The 13,160-nt window shown below is 43.9% G+C and overlaps 2 long non-coding RNA genes across 5 annotated transcripts in view; both read right to left on the bottom strand.

Moving 5' to 3' along the window:
* Positions 1–364, bottom strand: part of LOC139764392 (uncharacterized) — a 53,466-nt gene extending 53,102 nt beyond the window's left edge. For all 3 annotated transcript variants that reach the window (XR_011716363.1, XR_011716362.1, XR_011716360.1), the window contains exon 1: positions 260–364. This is a non-coding gene — a long non-coding RNA (uncharacterized lncRNA). The remainder of the gene's footprint in view (positions 1–259) is intronic.
* Positions 365–1,656: 1,292 nt separating this feature from the next.
* Positions 1,657–11,417, bottom strand: LOC139764391 (uncharacterized). 2 transcript variants are annotated; one of them, XR_011716359.1, is made up of 6 exons: positions 11,366–11,417; positions 10,290–10,516; positions 8,369–8,530; positions 4,281–4,478; positions 2,547–2,804; positions 1,657–2,312 (listed from the first exon to the last, which is right to left on the bottom strand). It is a non-coding gene; the product is annotated as an uncharacterized lncRNA (long non-coding RNA). The 2 variants fall into 2 exon arrangements; XR_011716358.1 differs by lacking the exons at positions 8,369–8,530; positions 10,290–10,516; positions 11,366–11,417 and adding an exon at positions 5,387–5,471.
* Positions 11,418–13,160: the final 1,743 nt, after the last annotated feature.

The following is a 13,160-nucleotide window of genomic DNA, read 5'->3' as shown; positions in this document are numbered from 1 at the left end:
TTTAACACTAATAAACGTACATCAAATTTAGATATATGTAAATAATCCGATGAAAGCTGTGAAGGGTAACTGAAGATAGGAAGGCTGAAAGTAGAGAGTTGATCATGCCATTCTAAACGAAACCCAAATGGCATCCTAGCTAGGAGCTGTGTAATCCTTCCTACGTATTGATACGCGGAATAAAAGCTCATGGAAGCCCCACTTGTCAAGGAAAAATACACAGAAACATTACCATAGTGCTAAGCAAAGCCTGACTTACCGAAAAGACGAGTAAACACAACATCAGGCAACACAGACTTGAAATACAGAGCGTAAGAACACGTCCGTCTTGGGAGGCGACACAGAGAAGACTACAAATGGCGGCCGTGCTCAGCGATAAATACATGTAAAGAAGCGCAACTTAAAGACTTTGACATACTGATTTTTGTGATGCTGGCAGTAACGCCATCTGGGGGCGAGTTATGAACTATTATAGGACTATGCATACAAACACGCAGTCAACGATGAAACAAGATATCACAGGTAATTAATAGCATAATTCACAATTTGAAGTAAACATAGATTGGTCTTATACCATCTGCTTGACAGTTAAGTGAATAAATAATATGATTTCCATATACAACACCTGTTAACAACATCTGAAACTGTGCTAAAATTGACATCGAAAGAACTGAAATAAGACCCACATACCATTGCTTGTAAACATAACTTACAATCTTTAATTGCTGAAAACGTATGGAAAACTTCTTGTATAAGAAATACATAGTTTATATAATAAGAGCTGTAGTAAACTATTCAGTCATCTTTGTATATTTCCTATAAGATATTCTTTTGTATCTCTGAAAAATGTTCAAGATTCTGTATTTCTTTTCTATGTTATCATCCTTATTCTACTGAGAATTATATGCTTCACACTGTTGGGAACAAATAGATCTATCATTGTATCTACATTTTTTCCTCAGCAAAATATCATAAACATTGACACATTTCAACCTTTCATTATTCTATTGAAATATTTGCTTTCAAATTCCTTCATATAACTTTTGTGTTTTTGGTACGGTAAGAGCAATGTTTATCTATAGATATTTGTGGTATATGTATACAGCTATACATAGTGTCATTACCCTCTGTGGATGAAAGTAGAACTTATCTCTATACTATCAACTTCTACGAAGGTCCAGTGACATTCATCCTCATTCATCATCCTAACAACCAAAGTTTACCTCAGACATTTCAGAGAGGGTGTAAAATCTATAAAGCTGGAGGTAGGAGAAGGCTGCAAGAGGTTAATGCAAACCACTGAACCAAGTGTTGCTGTAGTATTGTTAAGTATCTGAGCAGCAAGGTGTATACTTAACTGATCACTGCTGATATTATGGAAATAGGTTACAATTATGCCACACGATTTCCCCATTAATGATATTCGCTTGGATACTCCTATCAATATGGATTTGTTTTTCTCGTAAGCAAGTGCACGGATACACTCCATCAATCGTCAGCAGTAAAGTTGGCCGATACTCAAATTATTAATTTCTTTCTCTTTACTGACGACTCTTCATTCGTATCACACTGCTGCGTTGCCATGTGTTGGTGGGGGAGGTTTGTCGTCTGATACAGCATAAAAACAAGAGACATATAATCAAACACAATTAACCGTTCAAATGTTTTATTGTAATCGTTATCACTCGTAAGTTATTCCATACAGCTGGAAAGACAAATAAAAATGTTGGTGGTCCCCATCTAACTCAGAACTGAGCATGAACAACCCTCAATAACAGCATGAATAAATCACATACATACATTTTCCTCTACATATCGTACAAGTATACATTGTCCTATGCTTATTATTGACACTAATGTATATCAAGCAATAATAAACTTATCAATTTATAGAGACAAATAAAACCCAACTTTTAGGTACAATTCAATACACTGTCCAGCTTGCAGAGTTCCCTGAAGGGCGTGGACATGGTTTAGTAGTTGGTGGCTACACTTCTCGTCTCCTGGTGGGCAGGTGTACGCCATTTCTGCCCAGATATGTTCAGTGACAATCAGGTCCACTCCTTTGCTGTCCTAGCCCAGGAGCTGTAGGGTGTCTTGTTCCCTAGGGACCAGCGTTGAACAACACGGGCAGTGTGGACGGGGCACACCTGTCGCTAATAGAAATGACAGGCCCGGCAGGGAGAGGTGGTAAACCCCTCTCGCCCACAGAGACGGCAAGAAACGTTCCTCCAGCAGTTACTGCTACAGTGGTTGCAGTAAAGCGACATCCAATGTGGAAAACGTCACCCAGGCCATGTAAGGTCACTTTCCTCTAGATGCAGTAGGTAAAGTGACATGAACGGGCCTCCTCGCTCATGTTGGCTCGGTCATTCGTGCCAACATTGTATGATTTTAATGTTTATTGTACTGGTTCGGCATGATTTTATATCATTTGTGGTGTATAAACAGTATATCAAGAACATTTGGGTATCCGCATGAATTTCTTATTACCATAACTACGACGCTCTAAGTCTTTGAAGAGCAACAAATCATTAACTTCCTACCTGGTACAGTTCCTCCTCCAACAGTGAACCTTGCCATGAGAGTTGGAGACACACCACATCACCTCCGTGAACACTGCTTCAGACCAGAATCTAAGTTTCGCTCGGGATGTGTGCTGTTCCCTCAGGGCGTTTCATTCCTCTCGGGAGTTCTGTGGTGTGTTCCTTTGTCGTGCAATATTCGCCTGCCGCTCAACGGGGAGACGTCTTATGCCCATCACGTTCGCTGGAGGGAGGTTAACTTTGCAGCTCCTGTTCTCTCTGCCAAACAATAAAACACAACCATGTTCACAGGGAATGGATACAATCGGTTGCCTAAATTGAAAATATCAATTTCAATTACCAAGTTTAGATAGTTATAATCCTAATTTCACAACTTTGACATAATCTACATAATATCTTTAGTATGAAATTGTGGTTACAATAATGATTATAATATTCCCAGATATATTGCCTACTTCATTGTTATCAAGGCTTAGCCATACCCTAATAGAGTCACCCGGAGTATTTGGCTGCTAATAAACTCTGATGCAGGGACCTCATTCACTATGTAGCCTTCATTATTGCTGCCATGTCCCCCACTCCTTTTCACAGACACTCCTAACTTCCATTAAGTTGTTAAGGTTACTGCTCTCCACCACCCGTAGGGACAAAACATTATCAAGGAGAGTGATCATGCGACCTCTGAGCACCAACCTCTCCTCACTCCGATTCACCTTAGCCTACCTCAGCGCGCGATCCAGTAGACAAGCTGCACCGCTCCCTGGCCAGCCGACCCTAGCCTACCTCAGTGTGATCCAGTAGACAAGCTGCCGCTCCCTGGCCAGCCGACCCTAGCCTACCTCAGCGTGCGATCCAGTAGACAAGCTGTCGCTCCCTAGCCAGCCGATCCCAACCTACCCCAGCGAGCGATCCAGTAGACAAGCTGCCGCTCCTTGGCCAGCCGACCCTAGCCTACCTCAGCGTGCGATCCAGTAGACAAGCTGTCGCTCCCTAGCCAGCCGATCCCAACCTACCCCAGCGAGCGATCCAGTAGACAAGCTGCCGCTCCCTGGCCAGCCGACCATAGCCTACCTCAGCGCGATCCAGTAGACAAGCTGTCGCTCCCTGGCCAGCCGACCCTAGCCTAGACTAGATACAAGATGCCAAATTTATGCTTGAATCTAAAGCTCGTTCCCTGATAAGCAAGAACGACTCGCTCCCTGATAAGCAAGAACGACTCGCTCCCTGATAAGCAAGAACGACTCGCTCCCTGATAAGCAAGAACGATTCACCCCCTGATAGGCAAGAACGGCTCGCTCCCTGATAAGCAAGAACGGCTCGCTCTCTGATAAGTACGAATGACCCGCTCTCTGCAGCATCAAAGCCGCTCTTTCCAATGATGTCTCACCAGCTGACATACGTTAGCACCTCATAGCATGGCGCATCTTGGGACGTCTCCTCCTGACACATGACGTCAGCGCACTCTGATAAGCCTGACACATGCTGGCGCGATCCTCAATGACAGCTGTGTGTCAGCCACCGCCCCACGCTCGGTGTTGTACTCCCTGACTCCCTACAGTGGTCCTCTCCTCTCCCTGGGGGTGTACGGTAACTTGCTCACTCTCACACAGTCTCCCTCAAGATCATATCATTCCCTGTTAACCAACGCCCCGCCCCGCCCCACCCTGCCCCCTGACACAGGTGGGTAGCTCACACCTTGACCCGACCAAGGTTTACCCCAGTCGTCAAACTTACCACCTGACGTATGAAGGAGGGGCACGTGTCCTGACAGGCGACGGACGGCGGGCAGGTGGGTCGCTCCTCCTTCTTCCTGACGCCTGACGGAGTGCTGTCATATTGGCTGACTGCCTCAGGTGATGCCAGCTGACAACGGAGGCTGGCTGGCTTTGGGCAGTTAGCGACTACCTACTCCCAACTCCGGAGTTTGTACCTCTGCAAATGACCATCGTGTTAGTTTCCTACATCAATAGAAATATTACAAATAGGCATATTCATCTGTTGATATACATTATATTTAGTTAAATTAACCTATTACTTATTTAAGATTTACCAGCGTTTCTGTGTTGGAATTAAGAGATTTAAAGTCATGGGTGTACTTTACCTCCTCGCTTTACCATTTCTAATAATAAACTTAAAATTGGCTGCAAATTGCAAGGCAAAATTTGTTAAAAACAATCTTAGTCTCTCCATTTCTGTTAATTTATGTTTCCGTTTTCTTCCATTAGCACAAGAAGCATCAAAAGCGACCCACTGGTCTGTTACTGTTTGTATATTGCAAACCCAAAACAAAATTAGCCATTATGATGGATACATAAACTGGTAATTTAACCAAACAATGATATGATTGTAATAACCTGTGTGGCTGGTCACACGCCCCAGGACGACCAATCACAAGCTGCTACTTAAATTAATGATATACACTAAATTTTCTGTCTACTGACGTCATACATTTTTTATATGTTCTACTTGTGGCAACTACAATAAGAAACGTCAACACCTCCCAGTACACCTAAATGAATACAGTTCATCAATCAATCAACAACTGGTTACAACCTTAAGAAATGTGACACACAAACCTGGCTACAAGTACAACCTTTTGTTTATAGAAATGTCAAGCATCTCCTAGCCGAGAACACGAAGCTAGCTGGGAGCTACCTAGCAGGCTGAGAGCTATCTAGCCTGGCTGACATGGACTTAGCTTGGCTAACAGCTACCTAAGAGCTACCTAGCTGGCTGACAGCTACATAGCTTCGCTGGCAGCTACATACAAGCCGTCTGAAAGCTAAAGACCAGGTTGGCAATCGCCAGTGGCCACTTATGCTAACCTAACACTCACTCACCTGAGTGACGGCTCCACCACATCACTTGCCGGACCGCACGACCGTTACTCACCACCACAACCGAACAAATGAAGCCGCAGGAGCCAACACTGTAGTCGCTAGTCATGGTTCCGAACATCGAAATGAACGCGAAGTGTTACCTCAATCCGGTAAAATTATTTGCGTACCCCTTTCGTTTTCCACTACATACCTCCTAATGAGGCCATATCCTAATGAGGCAATGTATTTATGCCAAATGAGTATGGTATAAACAATTAACCGTGGGAAAATGATTTGGTTACGAGAAAGTCGAACGCTGAATAATGCTGAACCTAAGTCAGCCTAAGTCAAAGCCAACGGAACATTTCGGACTCGAATATCGTCCAGCTTTCAGACTAATTCGAACCATTTCGACGCCAAGTCAACTTTTAAACACCGTTTTACTCGTATATTTCTTAATCATACACCAAGACGTAAGACAAAATTGCGATCAGTATAACATATTCCATCATTGACAGTGCAATTACAACTATCATTTTCTTCGTAACTTACTATTAAGTACATCATTCCGAACTTGTTCATAATCAGACACCAACATAGAAAACGGAATCATGTCGAGGGGGGACGGTAAACCAATAGGTTCTTTCCGTACTTCCCAAATGTGTTATGATCAGTAGAAACTGGATGAAGATAATCGTATTAAGATACTAGCTGATGACCCGTGGAGCCAGCAAGAGCTGAATGAAATCGTCTAACTTCACCCAAATAATAAAGTTAGCAGAGTAAAGTTTTACTATGATACCTCTAGGGGAGACCGCAAAAGCTTAATAGAATTGTCAGGCGTCTGCCAAGTAACATTCCTAAAAAAAAGCTTTGATTTACTGATCTCTAAAGCCCACAAAAATTAAGTAAAATCATCTCTCCTCGGCGAAAATGAAATTTCCAAATTGAAAATTTACTTTAATGATTCGTGGAGCCCATGAAAGCTAAAAGTAATCACCAGTCATCTACCAAAAATATATATTTCCAAAAGGGAAGCTTATTCTGATGACCAGTGAAGCTTGATAGAGGTGGAAAATATCGTTTGGTATTGATCAGCATAAACATGGAGTAAAACTTTACTTAGCAGCTAAAATGAATCGTCTGGCGAAGCCAGGTAAAGTTGCCAACTTGTAGCTTTGCTTTGATGACCCATGTAGCACACACAAGTGTTAGCCAGAGGAAATTTCTCAAAGTCAAACTTTAATTTGACGACCCACATATGTGCCCAACAAAACCTATATAAAACTGTCTAACGTTAGCCTGAATAGGTCTGAAAGTGAAGCTTTTCTCTGACGACTCATAAGCAATGCAAGTTGAAAATAATCGTCTGGCATTAGCTACAACAAATATTCTAAAGGGACGCTTTGGGTAGGCGTCGTTGTTTCATTCTTCGACAATGTACTTCGACTGATTCGTTTATACACTCATGTAGCTTCTTGCATAGCACACTACAAAGGTGAAAAGAAAACGTTCTTCACTCTCGACAGGCACCGGTGGCTCAGTCTCTGATACACGTCGGTAGCTTACTTCACCACACATTACTTCGACGAACTCAAAAACTCTGTTCACTTTCCAACAGTCATCGATGAGCTTCGTCTCTAACACACGTGTGTTGGTAGCTCACCTCATGGCAACCCAAATTCGATTCTCTCTCTCTCTCTCTGACACACAACGTTATGGCCTCCTACCTGACACTAAAAACACTGAGACAAGACGTCAGTGGCTTCGTCTCTGTTACACGTCGGTAGCTCACTCCAAGATACACTACATTGCCTAACTCCATCACCATGGCTTCCTACCTGACACACACACTTCAGAGGTAAAAAAAAATAAAAAAAGAAAAACGTCGGTGGCTTCGTCGGTAACATACGTCGGTAGTTTACACCATGACACAGTAATGACTAACTCCCTGATACTCAAGGCTGGCTTCCTGCCTCACACTACTACAGTGACAACACTAAACCACCGCTGCTTACTTCCTAACACACTACCGTGGCAAAGAAAGGCTGCTCACGCTGACAGATCCTCTGTCTTGTCTCTAGCGCATGTTTTTACCTCCCTCTTGGACACATCGTCCCTACTAACTCCCTGGCACACAAGGGCGGCTTCTGGTCTGACAGCGAAGAAACGCTACTCACTCATTGACAGACGTTAGTGGCTTCCTTTCGACCTCACGTCGTGGGCTTATGCCCTGATGTAAGATAGTTTGCTACGGCGGCCTGTTGTTCTCTGGCAGACGACGAGGGGTTCTCCCCCTTCAACCCTGACAAACAACAAAGCCCGGCTCGTCCTCTAACATCAAAGCCGCTCACTTTGAAGCAACCGTCTCACCAGCAAACATGCGTCCGCACCTCACGGTGGCAGATCACTCCAAGACAGACGAAGACGCCTGATACATTATCCCAGAGATTCATTCCTTGACACACAACAGTGTCTTACTCACTGCCACCCGTCGGGTTTTCACCCTTCTCCTTCCCTGGGATGGTACATAAACTCTATCCTAGACAAAAGACTATGGCCTCCTGGATGATACCTGACAGCATAGCGCTCCGTGAAAAACAACTGCTCCCTAACCTGACACAAGTCGGAGGGTCCAAGTTTGCCACATACCGTCGGTGGTTTACGCCTCGACTCGACGAAGGTTTACCCCCTATCAAACTTACACATGAAGGAGGTACCACCCTCCATGACTCGGCGAAGGTGTATCCCCTGTTAAACGTACACGAGAAGGAGGTACCACCCTCTTTGACTCGACGAAGGTTTACCCTCCATATCTACCTTACACGTGAAGAGGGTACCACCCTCCTTGACTCGACGAAGTTTTTCCCCCTTTCAAACTTACACGTAAAGAAGGCACCACCCTCCCTGACTCGACGAAGGTTTACCCCATATCAAACGTACACATGAAGGTGGTACCATCCTCCTTGACTCAACGAAGGTTTACCCTCCTATCAAACTTACACATGAATGAGGTACCACCCTCCATGACGCAAGACAGATGAGTGCTCTCATGACGGCCTCCTCTCTCCCTCCCTCTTGCGACGTCAGCGGCGACTGAGGGTGAAGTGGTCCTCGACGGTGGACGGAAGTTCATGATATCCAACCCGTTGTTTGACTGGAATTCTGCAAATGAACGGTGATTCAATTTCTATTTCATCTGAATACATTAAGGTATATATTTCTGTTAACATACATTAAGTTAAATTAAGACATCTTGTATGTAATACCTACCAGTGTTTATGTGTGGGTAATAATAGATTTGAAGTCATGGGTTCATAATGCCTCTAAGTATACGCTTAAAATTGGTTGCAATTGCAAGAACAAAAATCTTTAGGGTAAAAAAGACGCAATTGTTCGTTTTCACTTACGAGCACAAGGAGCTTCAAAATTTGGTCTCTTATTGTTTGTATACTGCAGATTCAAAACATAAGAAAACATTATTCTGATTATGAGCTAAACTATCAATTGACGCAAATAACCATATAACTGTGATAACCTTTATGGTGGGTCAATCGTTCCATGACGAACAATCAAAAGCTGTTGCCTGAAAGAATAGTTTCTGACTAATGACTTCATTCAACATTTTCTTGCCGTGGGAACTACAGAGATGACCGCACCTCCATGTCCATTTATTGTTGATCAGTCATTAACCACTGGTTACAACCAATGATCTCCTATGACTCATTAACCTTGCTATAAATAAGACCTCTGTTATGGAGTAATCAACTTCAAGCGGAGACCACGATGCCGGCGCACTACGTCTGTTGTTTGTTGGGTTTTACGGCCATCGACCTATGAGGAAGGTCATTAGACCTGTAACCCTATTTGATATGATTGAAATCATCACTAAATACCTTACGTCCTGATGTACGACAGTGCACTGCGACGGGCATCCCTCCCCGACGCATGTCGTAGCCTTGCATGATAATACGACAGTGCACTACGATGGGCCTCCCTCCCCGAAGCACGTCACAGCCTTACGTCCTGATGTAGGACAGTATACTACAACGAGCGTGGTCTCCAACGCACGTTAAAGTCATTCCCCGATAAACAAGAACGACTCTCTCCCTTATAAGCAAGAATGACTCGGTTTTTGATAAGCAAGAACGACTCGCTTCCTGGTAAGCAAGAGCGACTCGCTCCCTGATAAGCAAGAACGACTCTCTCCCTTATAAGCAAGAACGTCTCGCTCCCTGATAATCAAGAACGACTCGCTTCCTGATAATCAAGAACGACTCGCTTCCTGATAAGCAAGAGCGACTCGCTCCCTGATAAGCAAGAACGACTCTCTCCCTTATAAGCAAGAACGTTTCGCTTCCTGATAAGCAAGAACGATTCGCTTCCTGATAAGCAAGAACGACTCGCTTCCTGATAAGCAAGAACGACTCGCTTCCTGATAAGCAAGAACGACTCGCTTCCTGATAAGCAAGAACGATTCGCTTCCTGATAAGCAAGAACGACTCGCTCCCTGATAAACAAGAACGACTTGCTCCCTGTTTAGCAAGAACGGCTCACTCCCAGTAGCATCAAAGTCGCTCTTTCCAGTGATGTCTCACCAGCCAACATACGTCAGCACCTCACAGCCTGGCGCGTGTTGAGACGTCTTCTCATGACACTGGACGTCAGGGCTCTCCAAGACTGACGATGACGCCTGACACATGCCGGCGCGATCCTCACTGACAGCTATGTGTCAGCCACCACTACTAGCTCGGTGTTGTATTCCCTGACTCCCTACAGTGGTCCTCTCCTCTCCCTGGGACTCTACGGTAACTTGCTCCGTCTCACACAATCTCCCAACGCCCCGCCCCGCCCCGCTCCCTGACACAAGTGGGTAAGCTGAAGCCACGACCCATCCAAGGTCTTTCCCCCTCGTCAAACTTACCCCGCTGACGCATGAAGGAGGGGCACGTGTCCTGACAGGCGACGGACGGCGGGCGGGTGGGTGGGTCGCTCCTCCTTCCTCCTGACGGAGTACTGTCATATTGGCTGACTCTCTCTTATGACGCCAGCTGACAACGGAGGCTGACTGGTCCTTGGGCAGTTAGAGACTACCTACTCCCAACTCCGGAGTTTCACTGGAACTCAGGAAATGACCATCGTGCTAGTTTCCTACATTAATAAAAATATTTTAAATAGGCATTTGTTATATTTATTTAAATTAACCTATTTTGTTTTTAACATTTACCAGCGTTTCTGTGTTGGAAATAAGAGATTTTAAGTCATGGGTGTATTACACCTCACTTTACTACTTTTGAAAATTATTCTTAAAATTAGCTGCATATTACAATATAAAATTTCTTAATAACAATTCTAGTCTATCCATTTCCTTTAATCTATCCTTCCGTTTTCTTCCAATAGCACAAGGAGCATCAAAAGCTACCCATTGGTCTTGTTACTATATGTATATTGCAAACCCTAAACAAACTTAGCCATTTCGATGGTGAGCTAAACTGGTAATTTACCCAAACAATTGTATAATTGTAATAACCTGTATGGCTGGTCCAATCACAAGGTGCCACTTAGATTAATGATATACACTAAATTCTCTGTCTATTGACGTTATACATTTTCTATATGTTCCACTTGTGTTAACTACAGTAAGAAAAGTCAACACTCCCAGTCCACCTAAATGAATACAATTCGTCAATCAATCAACTATTGGTTACAACCTTAGCAAATGGGCTCATAAACCTAGCTACAAGTACGACCTTTTGTTTATAGAAATATCAAGCATCTCCTAGCCGAGAACACGAAGCTAGATGGGAGATACCTCGCAGGCTGGGAGCTATCTAGCCTGACTGACAGGGACTTAGCTTGGCTAACAGCTAGCTAAGAGATACCTAGCTGGCTGACAGCTACATAGCTTGGCTGTCAGCTACCTACCAGGCGTCTGAAAGCTAGAGACCAGGTTGGCAGTCGCCAGTGGCCACTCATGCTAACCTTCTAACCCTCACTCACCTGAGTGACGGCTTGACCACGTCACTTGCCGGACCGCACGACCGTTACTCACCACCACAACAGAACAAATGAAGCAGCAGGAGCCAACACTGTAGGCACTAGTCATGGTTCAGAACATCGACATGAACGCGAAGCGTGTCAATCCGTTAAAATGATTTGCATACCCTTTATGTTACGTTCGTTTTGCACTACATACTTCCTAATGAGGCCATATATTTGTGCAAAATGAGTGTTTATTAACATTTATCCGTAGGAAACTGGTTTTGTTGACAGAAAGGCGAACATTGAATAATGTTGAACCTAAGTCAACCAAAATCACAGCCAACGGAACAATTCGTAATCGGATATCGTCCAGATTTCAGACTAATTCGAACCATATCGACGCCAAGTCAACTTTTAAATACTCTTTTACACGTATATTTCTCAATTGCAAATCAAGACGGAAGACAAAATTGCGATCAATATAACATATTCCATCATTGACAGTGCAATTACAAATATCATTTTCTTCGCAACATGCCATTAAGTACATCATCCCGTACTTGTTCATAGTCAGACACCACCATAGAAAACGCAATCATGTAGAGGGGGGACGGTAAACCATTAAGTTCTTTCAGTACTTCCCAAATGTGTTATGACCAATAGAAACCGGATGAAGATAATCGTATTAAGATACTAGCTGATGACCCGTGGAGCCAGCAAGAGCTGAATGAAATCGTCTAACGTCACTCAAATATTAAAGTTAGCAAAGTAAAGTTTTACTATGATACCTCTCGGGGAGCCCGCAAAAGCTCAAGAGAATTGTCAGGCATCTGCCAAGTAACATTCCCTAAGTGAAGCTTTGCTTTAGTGATCTGTAAAGCCCACAATAGTAGAATAAGAGCGTCTGGCCTAGACTAAAATCAAATTCCAAATTGAAACTTTACTTTCATCATTCGTGGAGGCCATGAAAGCTAAATATAATCGCCAGTCATCGACCAAAAATATGTAATTCCCAAAGTGAAGCTTATTTTGATGACCAGTGCAAAATATCGTTTGGTATTGGTCAACATAAACTTAGAGTAAAACTTTAATTGGTGCCCTCAACAGCTAAATTGAATCGTCTGCCGAAGCCAGAGTAAAGTTACTAACAAACAGCTTTGCTTTGATGACCCATGTATTACGCACACGTGTTAGGCAGAGGAAAATTCTCAAACTGAAACTTTAATTTGACACAAGAACGGATTCTGGTGTCCCGCGCCATGTGTGAGGAATCGTAAGGCTAAGTACCATTGTTCATTATTGTTGTCGCGTTTGCCAACCCACTTGCACGGAATGTCTCCTGCCTTGTCCTCTGGAACTCTCCTGTCTCCAATCGTGCTCACGAACCCACTGCATAGAGTATCTCATCCCGTCTCTTGTATATCTCTTCCATCTCCAATCGCCCTCATGAAACCATTTTCACAGAATATCTCCTTCCCTGAATTTTCTCCAACTCTCCTTCTATCTCCAGCCGTTCTTATGAACCCACTTTGTAGAACATCATCTCTCTCGTCTACTGTAAGTCTCTCTCTATCACCAGTCGTGCTTACGAACCCAACTGTCTCCTGCTCGGAAATTCTCCTTTGTAAGTCTCGTATTTCCAGTCCCCAGCTCCTTCTTCATCACCGCAGTCATGAACAACATGGGTCTATTTTGGATGCCAGCCACTATGCTTGTTCCTGTTGCCTCTCATTCGGAGAGACTCTATAATGCTCCCTTCACGCCGGAACAGCCCGGTGGAGGCAGTGTAAGGGCTCGTTCATTACTGTAGCCT

Source organism: Panulirus ornatus, chromosome 49, assembly GCF_036320965.1.
Source record: "Panulirus ornatus isolate Po-2019 chromosome 49, ASM3632096v1, whole genome shotgun sequence".
Lineage (NCBI taxonomy): Eukaryota > Metazoa > Arthropoda > Malacostraca > Decapoda > Palinuridae > Panulirus > Panulirus ornatus.
This window is presented reverse-complemented; position numbering and strand designations above follow the sequence as displayed.